Below are 8885 nucleotides of genomic sequence, written 5' to 3' on the forward strand. Positions count from 1 at the left end.
CTGGCAGGAAGGTCGACCTGACTTAAGGTCGACATGGGCCAAGGTCGACATGACTTAAGGTCGAATTTGCATAAAGGTCGACATGAGGAAAGTCGACTGGTCATAAGGTCGACATGGGGTTTTTCACTGTTTTTTTGAGCCGACATGTGCCGACAGGCGGTATTTCATGCCCTACCATCCACTAGGGCGTGGTGGGAGAATAAGATAGTGTGCCGAGCGCAGCGAGGCACCGTGCCCGAAGCATAGCGAGCGAAGTGAGGGTCCGATTCTCATTGCCAACTGTGTCCATGTCGACTGTCGACATTCGGATACAAAAACAGTGAAAAACCCATGTCGACCTTATGACCAGTCGACCTTCCTCATGTCGACCTTTATGCAAATTCGACCTTAAGTCATGTCGACCTTGGCCCATGTCGACCTTAAGTCAGGTCGACCTTCCTGCCAGTCGACCTAGTGGGGTCGACCTAATGACTGTAGACCTAAGTTCATTCTGACAGATGTACCGATTCCGTCTGCGTATCTCTGTGGAGTTAGTACTGACATTTGGATTCTCATAGTATGTATATAAATGATAGCAATGTTCACGAGCATCCACTTTGGTAACCATGTAATATACAGTGTTGTCTGATGGTTAGTATGTTGCCACTTCTGCTGCTGATCCCAAAGTGTTATAGACCTCTTCAGTGTATAGGAATGAGGCAAGGGTTATGTAGACACATTGATTAGAGCAGTGGTTCCCAACCCTCGTCCTCAAGTCCTCAACAGTGCACGTTTTCCAGGTCACCCGGCAGGTGCACTCATTATTCAGGCACATTGTAAAAGATCCACAGGTGGAGCTAATTATGTCACTTGGGATTCTGTGTGGAGACCTGGAAAACGTGCACTGGTGGGGGTACTTGAGGAGCAGGGTTGGAAATGCCTGGATTAGAGTATGATTCCTTATACCAATCTGAGGTGCATAGTAATCGATGTAATGATTATCCTATATGTGTCAGTGGTCGCACACCTCTACTCAATACTATTGAATATAACAAGACAGGGGGCCACCTAATACTACCAACAACTGTATATGTAATCCTGTGTGACTGAACTGTGTACTGTGTCCTTGACACCTGAAATAGGTTGACATGGCTGGAAGGTGGACACAAGCAGTAGATTGGCAAGGTAGACCTGAGCTTTTCACGTTTTTTTGAGCCGACAGGTGGTATTTTATGCCTTGCCATTCACTGCGGCGTGGAGGAAGAATTGTGGGCCGAGCGCAGCTTAGTACCGTGCCCGAAGCATGGCGAGTGCAGCGGTAAACTTTGAAGGTGTCCATGTCAACTGTGTTGAAAATCTAGACAAACTTCAAAAACTTATGTCAACCTTTTGACTGTCAACCATGCCATTGTCGACGTAAGCCCTGTCACCCTTCAGTGCTCGATGCAATGCATGTCACCCCATGCCCCTCTGCTTCTAGTACACCCTGTCTGCATAAAGCTTCGGATCATACAGTATTAACTGGTATTCACACGCTAAAAGCTGAAATGCCCCCTCGGGCTCTGCATGGGGTCACGTGCAGCCTCTACGTGTTCTGTGTGCAATGGCATGTACTGAATGTGTCTGTTAGTTCTGTAGCTCCCACCTGGGTAGAAGTGAAGCTAGGAGTCTTGTATTACTCTGACCTGCCACAAGATGGCAGCAGACAGCTAGGCCATTCTAGTGCTGGAAATACAGGTCCATAATCTGCATATTGCTGTCTGGGTTCCTAAGAACATCATATGGGCCAGGATCCTTTCGCACACACAGACTCACATGCGGAAAAAATGTTCTGAATATAATTTGTGTAGGGATCTGTGGCGTTGGCGGTTCCGGTAGCACAATTACAGTGTTACATTTGCCTTAAATAACTTGAAATATATTTACTATGGTGCCTACAGAAAGCCATCGTCACCTGTGCCTAATTCAGACCCGTTCGCTGCTGTGTGAATTTGCTTAGGACTGCAATCACATAGGCGCAGCCCCGTGCAAGTTTGCGGATGACCGGCTGCTCGAGGCCGGAGCCGACGTCAGACCCTCCACCAAAACGCCCGGCCATGTCTGCTTTATACACTCCCCAAAAACATCCGGTTACGGTACCCGAACGGCGGCTTCCTGTCAGTCAGGTTGTAAGGAGACTGCGGAAAAAGTCATCGCCGATATTTGCCGCTGTTTGGTCTTGTGCGCGCGTGTGGCTGTCCAGTTGTATAATCATTCAGCCCTGAATACCCCCCCTCCGTTATCGGAACTATTACATTTGTGCATTGGTATAACCATACAATAGGTTCCCCTGCACAAAAGCAGTTTGTATCCTACTCCTAACTTTTGCCTTTGCACGACTAGGGGCCCAATTCAGACCTGCTGCTGGGCTGCGAGTGTTCAGAGCCCAACGAGCAGATAATGTCCCCCCCTGTGAACACATTCGCAGCTATGCACACAGGGAAAATCGCCATCGATTGCCCCAACCCCCCCACCCACCCTCACGATCGCAGAGAGTGAGTCCAGGCTTACTTGGTGCTGCGATGGCCGTGGGCACAAGGAGGACGCTGACAGCTCCAAAACCCTCCCCCAGTGAGCGGGCAGTGAAGACTAGCCTTTGCTGACCGCCTTCGTACAGACAACTTGCGCAATTTCCCGTTGTTTTTGGGGGGGCTAGGTCCACTTGGGCACTTGCTGTGCGTGACTTTATTCTCCCTCTGGCCACTGGGACGGGCGAGTACGGACAAGTTGGTTAAAACAAAAAAATCATGAAAAACTCATGTTGACCTTGTCACTGTCAACCACGTTCCCGTCAACAACTTTTTGCTTGCATTAATGACGTATCTAGACCAGTGATTCTCAACCTTTGTCCTCAGAGCCCCCAACAGTGCATGTTTTCCAGGTCTCCCAGCAGGTGCACAGGTGAAATAATTAGCCCCATCTGTGGATCATTTAAAATGTGACCGTAAATAAGGAGGGCACCTGTGCACCTGCCAGGAGACCTGGAAAACGTGCACTGTGTGGGGGTCCTGGGGACCGAGGTTGAGAACCCCTGATCTAGATGCTGCCAACCATTTGTAGGTAGAAAGGGTTTGGAAGACCCGCACCATAAATTTGAGTGTTATCCCTTGTAAAGGGAATATTATATAAAGGTTGAATACAATTAATAAAATTGAAAACCAAAAAAATATAAAGGATGGCCTGATAGGTCAACGTGTTAATACACACTAATAAAATATACACCTAACAGTAGGTACGTTTTTATAAAAGTCTTTAATCAAGACATCTTGGGTGAGGAGTGCGCCCCATTTAAAGCTGATTTCTTTCTTTTCTTTTCTCCTGTTCATATTAACCATTTGTAGGTGTCTACATAACTAGACACGTGTGACTATTAGTGGATGAGATGGTCAATCCATCACACGGGATCTGATCTGAACTGGGGATAAGCAATCACAGGTGTGTGTGTGTGTGTAATACAGAAACAGCAGCGGGGTAAATACTGATGTAGTGTTCGCTGTTTTAGTGGGACACTGCGCCCTGTCCGATTTTTAAAGGGCAAAACGCACCCTGCCCCTCTAGCAGCGCCCCGCTAAAAGAGCCTGCCCCCGACCCTGCCCGGTGTGACGCCGCCATAGATGGCGATGCCCCGGCAGTGCAGAGGCTTTGGAGGGGCGGGGCCTGCCCCCTTCAGTGACAGTGGCGGCCAGGCCCGCCCCTTTTCATGACGGTGGCTGGGCCTGCCCCTTTTCGAGACAGCACCCCTTTTGTGACGTTGGCGGCCTGGGACTTTCGCTGCTCCCATGCAGCGGCGTGCCTTGCCTGCCCTGGTTCCTAGAAGGAACACTACTAATGGTGTGTACACACGGTCGATTTGGTTTGCTATTCGATCCCAATGTGATCAGATCGGTCATTGATTTGGACGATATAGTGCACATCTACACTATATAGTCATTGCTGCCCTGTCTATCTGGGTTTCGATTTGTGTTGTCCCGAGAGCGCGCATCGGGATCGCAAGGTGAGTAAGTAGTATAGTGTTCCTTCTAGGAACCGGGGCGGGCAGGGCGCCGCTGCATGGGGGCATCGTCAAGGGGGCGGACCGGGCCTGCCGACGTCACTGTTCTGGGCGGTCCCGGGCCGCTGATGTCACAAAAGGGGCGTGCCCGTGTGCCGTCGTCAAGAAAAGGGCCGGGCCCGGCCAGCATCCTCATTGAAGGGGGCGGGCCCAGCCGCATCGAAGGCTCTGCACTGCCGGGGAAGTAGCCTAGCGGGAACATAGTAGATTCTGAATGGTTGCCCATAGCAACATCCCCTCTTAACCCCTTCACTGGTAATCCCGAGATTATGCCTTAATGCCCAGGCTGGCAAGCCCGGAAAATTCTCAGATTGCCAGTGATTAGCACCGGGCAGTGCTGCTGAGTTCATCGCTGAACTCGGGCAGCTTCAGCGCTGCACAGCTCACTCCCCTCCGCCTCGCTCCCCTCCGCCTCGCCGGCTGATTGACAGTTTAGCTACGCTGCCTGGACCCAGGGAGGCAGTGGTGGGTTTTTTAAGGGAGCGCTCACCATAAAAAACTCACCCAGTGGGGAGCGCTCCAATAAAAAAAACACCACTGAAGGGGTTAATAAACCTAAGCATGTCTTGTTACCAGCGGTGACTGTTCCTAATACCGCCACTAGAGGTCATAGCTCCCATGGAGTGCATGTGCCAAGGAATGCGAAGCATGTGCTGGTGCACAGTGTAAACATGCCATGCTGCCTGGGCAGAGCGTGCATCATGTTACTGAGAACTTACAGTGTGCTGAGATCTTCTCCCATAAATCTGCCTGTCCTGCCCACAGCGGGTCTCCTGCCTCTGGTACAATATGCACGCTGGCACAGAGGTAATGATGTCTCCGAGGCTGGCAGGGGAATGTTTTCTGATCTGTGTGTGCTTATCGATGACACCACCAATGTGCAAACCCTGATTTGCGACCTAGCTCTCAGTACCCCACAGCTGCAGCAAGAGCAACGCATTGTGGCCGTTAGGGGGGCGGGCAGGAGTGGGAAAAGGGACCGTTGTACAAAACAGGTGTGTTGTCTTGTTTTGGAGGCGTGTCCAGGCTGCGTAGACTTTCAAAGACGTTTTCCTGGCTCCAGCTGATAGGGATAGGCCCAGTGCCCTATTTCCTGGTGGATAACCATTGGATTAATGGCACATTCAGCAACCATTGGAGAAAAATCATTGACGTCCATGTCTACACTACGCGTCTGACTGGAAACCACTGATGGCCATGTCTGCCTGTAAACCATCTAGCCTTAGACTAAACATCTGAATGGAAATCTGTGACTGACTCTCTCTCCCCCCCCCCCCAGTCCCACGCTGGCTCTCCCTCCAGCCGCAGCTTCATCAGGGCCCTGACATGCTGGCCCCCAGCCCCACAGAAGACAGCTTCTGGACCCTTCCATGCTGGCCTATTTGAGCCCTTTCACTCTAGCCCTGTGAGTGACGAAGTCAAGATGGCGCCTCTGATGGTTGCCTAGGATCTGTGCCACCCAGCCTAAAATATGTACCCTGTGTCTCCCCTGTAGTGTTCCATGTCTGTACTGTAAACCTAGTTACCTCCCCTCCTACATTCTGTAGGAGACTCATGGTTGCCTACCTGACCCTCTCCTTCAGGGAGAAAATGCTCTGTTCCTTATCTTCCCTGGTAATGTATGATTGCCAGCACCTGTGGGGAGCTAGGTAATTGATAAGAAAGGTGTCACCACAGGTGATGGCAATCCTACATTACCAGGGAAGCCCAGGAACAGAGCATTTTCTCCCTGAAAGAGAGGGTCAGGTAGGCAATCATGAGGAGACTCCCTGACATAGCAGCAATCTCCCTCTCTCCCTCATTAGTCTAGCAATCTTCCTCATGTCACCTAGCCCACATTACACTGTTACATCATAGTTACCTCCCCTCCTGCATTCTGCAGGAGACTCCCTGACATAGCAGCAATCTCCCTCTCTCCCTCATTAGTCTAGCAATCTCCCTCATGTCACCTAGACCAGTGGTCTCCAACCTATTTTGGGTCGGGTCGCGACAAAATAAACCGCCCGAAGAGCTACTAAAGTAAAAAATGTTAAAAAATCTGCATAATATAAAAAAAAACACACTGCAATGGCCAATATGTCACAAACATACATCCCAACACTGTAGGTAGAGGAGAAGAGACATCTGCGCACCAAAAATTAGAGGGTTCAGCTACTACCGTGGAATTCGTGCGAGGCTACATCCCCCATTTTTTCCGCTATGGGGGCATGGTCAGCTCTCTAAGAGCTGTAGCCACATGGGGTGCGGCCATGGAAAATGTGGGTGTGATACACATATGCCCTCAATAGTGCAGTGCCAGATACACATGACCCCAATAGTGCAGTCCGTGATACCCATTATAAATATGCCCCGCACCGTGATGCTCCATTATACAAATGCCCCACAGCGTGATGCTCCATTATACATATGCCACACACTCAATGCCCATTATACATATGCCCAACAACGTGATACTCCGTTATACAAATGCCCCACACCGTGATGCTCCATTATACATATGCCACACACTCAATGCCCATTATACATATGCCCAAAAAAGTGATACTCCGTTATACAAATGCCCCACACCGTGATGCTCCATTATACATATGCCACACCGTGATGCTCCATTAATCATATGCCCCACACACTGTGATGCTCCATTAATCATATGCCACACACCGTGATGCACCATTATACATATACCACACACCGTGATGCTCCATTATACATATACCACACCGTGATGCTCCATTATACATATACCACACAGTGATGCCTATTATACATATGCCACACACCTGTCAGCGCAGGCGGGTTCTGTGTTCCCGGCTGTGACCGTGGTGGACCAGTGGAGGGCGCTGGAGAGCCAAAGGCAGAAGGTTTGATGTAGGACATACACGGGGAGATCAGGGCACAGCGAACCAGAGAGTTGACGGAGACCAGGAACAGGGGCGCGGAGTCTAACCTGCCAGCGGTATTCACCAGGGAGCCCCGCAAGGAACTTTGGACTTAGCTGCGTCTGACAGGCAGGTCGCAGCCCCCTGCCCTGGTCCTCTGGACGCAGGCAAGGGAGATGATACTGGAGGTAATAATGCGGAAGAAAAGGCAATCTGGAACCTGCGGAGGATTGCACAGGATGTCGACAACTGAGGTAGACTGCGGTGCCGACAATGGTGCCGACGGCTGGTGGGTGGCTCAGGTATATGCTGGAGCAATAGGACGTAGTTGGTAAAGTCTCTATAGAGCACAGCAGCTGAATGTCGACGCTGGTGTCGACGGAGCCAGTCGCTAGTTCAGGACAAGATGGAGAATGTCGCTGAAAGGCTTGGAAGCCAATGGTGGTAATGGCGAGGCACCTGTACTCGACTGCAGAGGTGGAAAGGCAGGAGTCTTCTGGAGACGGATAACCCAGGTAGGTATAGCGGGTGCAGATAACGCTGGAGAGAAACACAGGGGAGCCTGGAGATCTCGGAGTCTTGGGAACTTCTCTGTCACAGGAGAATACTGAGAGCAGGTAAGCAATTGTTCAAGACAAGGAAGGAAGGCCGCAGACCGGCTTTATCCCCCTTGCTTGTCTGTGATTGGCTGCCGGCTGCAGCACCAATCAATGCTGGAGAAAGGAGCACACACCTTGATCCAGGTACAGGTGTGTGGGTCAGAGGTGACGTGGATGAGCAGCGGGGATTGGTCTGGGGAATCAGCTGACCTGAGAGTGTCATGGCGGCACCCATGCTGCCCGGGAACGGCGTGCGCTTGGCAGGGAACCATGGCAATGGGCCGCGGGGACACAGGGGACATCGCGCCACACATCAGAAGCCATGCGGATGACAGGCCTCTCACGCAGTACAGACCATCGAGATGGTAATGAGCGATGTTTCCGATGGTGGGATCTGCGGTTTGTGACAGTACCCCCTCCTTTTAGGGTGGGCACCGAACACCCTTTGGGCTTGGAAGGATGTTCCTGATGGAACTTTTCTCTTAGACGAGGAGCATGAACGTCTTCAGCATTAGTCCAACTTCTCTCCTCAGGACCATATCCCTTCCAGTCAATGAGATACTGAAGGCGTCCATAACGATGGCGAGAATCCACGATCTTTTTTATCTCAAATTCAACTCCTCGCTCAGTTCTGACTTGTGGTGATACCGGGGACGAGGACTGGAAGCGATTAAGAATTAGAGGTCGTAGCAAAGAGATATGAAAGGAGTTGGGAATGCGCAAAGACTTGGGTAATTTTATTTTGTATGCTACCGGGTTGATCTTCTGTTCGACAATATATGGACCTATGAATCGGGGTGCAAATTTCATCGAGGGGACCCTCAGTCGTAGGTTTCGGGTAGAAAGCCATACTTTGTCACCAGGACGGAATTCTGGTACTGCACGCCTCTTACGATCTGCAAAGAACTTGTAACGAACCGAAGCTTTTTTCAGATTGAAGTGCACTTTTTTCCAAATCTGTGAAAAGTGTCTCAGGGCTGCGGTAGCTGCTGGCACTTCGATGGTTGCTAATGCCTCGAAGGTGGGTGGCCTGGGATGTTGGCCATAAACAATGAAGAAGGGGGAGTGACATGTGGATGAATGGTACCTGTAGTTATGGGCAAACTCAGCCCAATGGAGTAGCTTGGCCCAATCATCTTGGGAAGATGAGATGTACAGCCGTAGGAATGTCTCGAGGTCCTGATTGACTCTTTCTGTCTGGCCATTGGACTGCGGATGATAAGCAGATGAAAACTTCAGTTTAATTTGAAGGGCTGAAGACAGGGCTTTCCAAAAGCGTGCCACAAATTGCACTCCTCGGTCAGAGACGATTTCTGTAGGCAGGCCATGGCTTTTGAA

Source organism: Crinia signifera, chromosome 7 (assembly GCF_055691185.1).
Source record: "Crinia signifera chromosome 7, ASM5569118v1, whole genome shotgun sequence".
Lineage (NCBI taxonomy): Eukaryota > Metazoa > Chordata > Amphibia > Anura > Myobatrachidae > Crinia > Crinia signifera.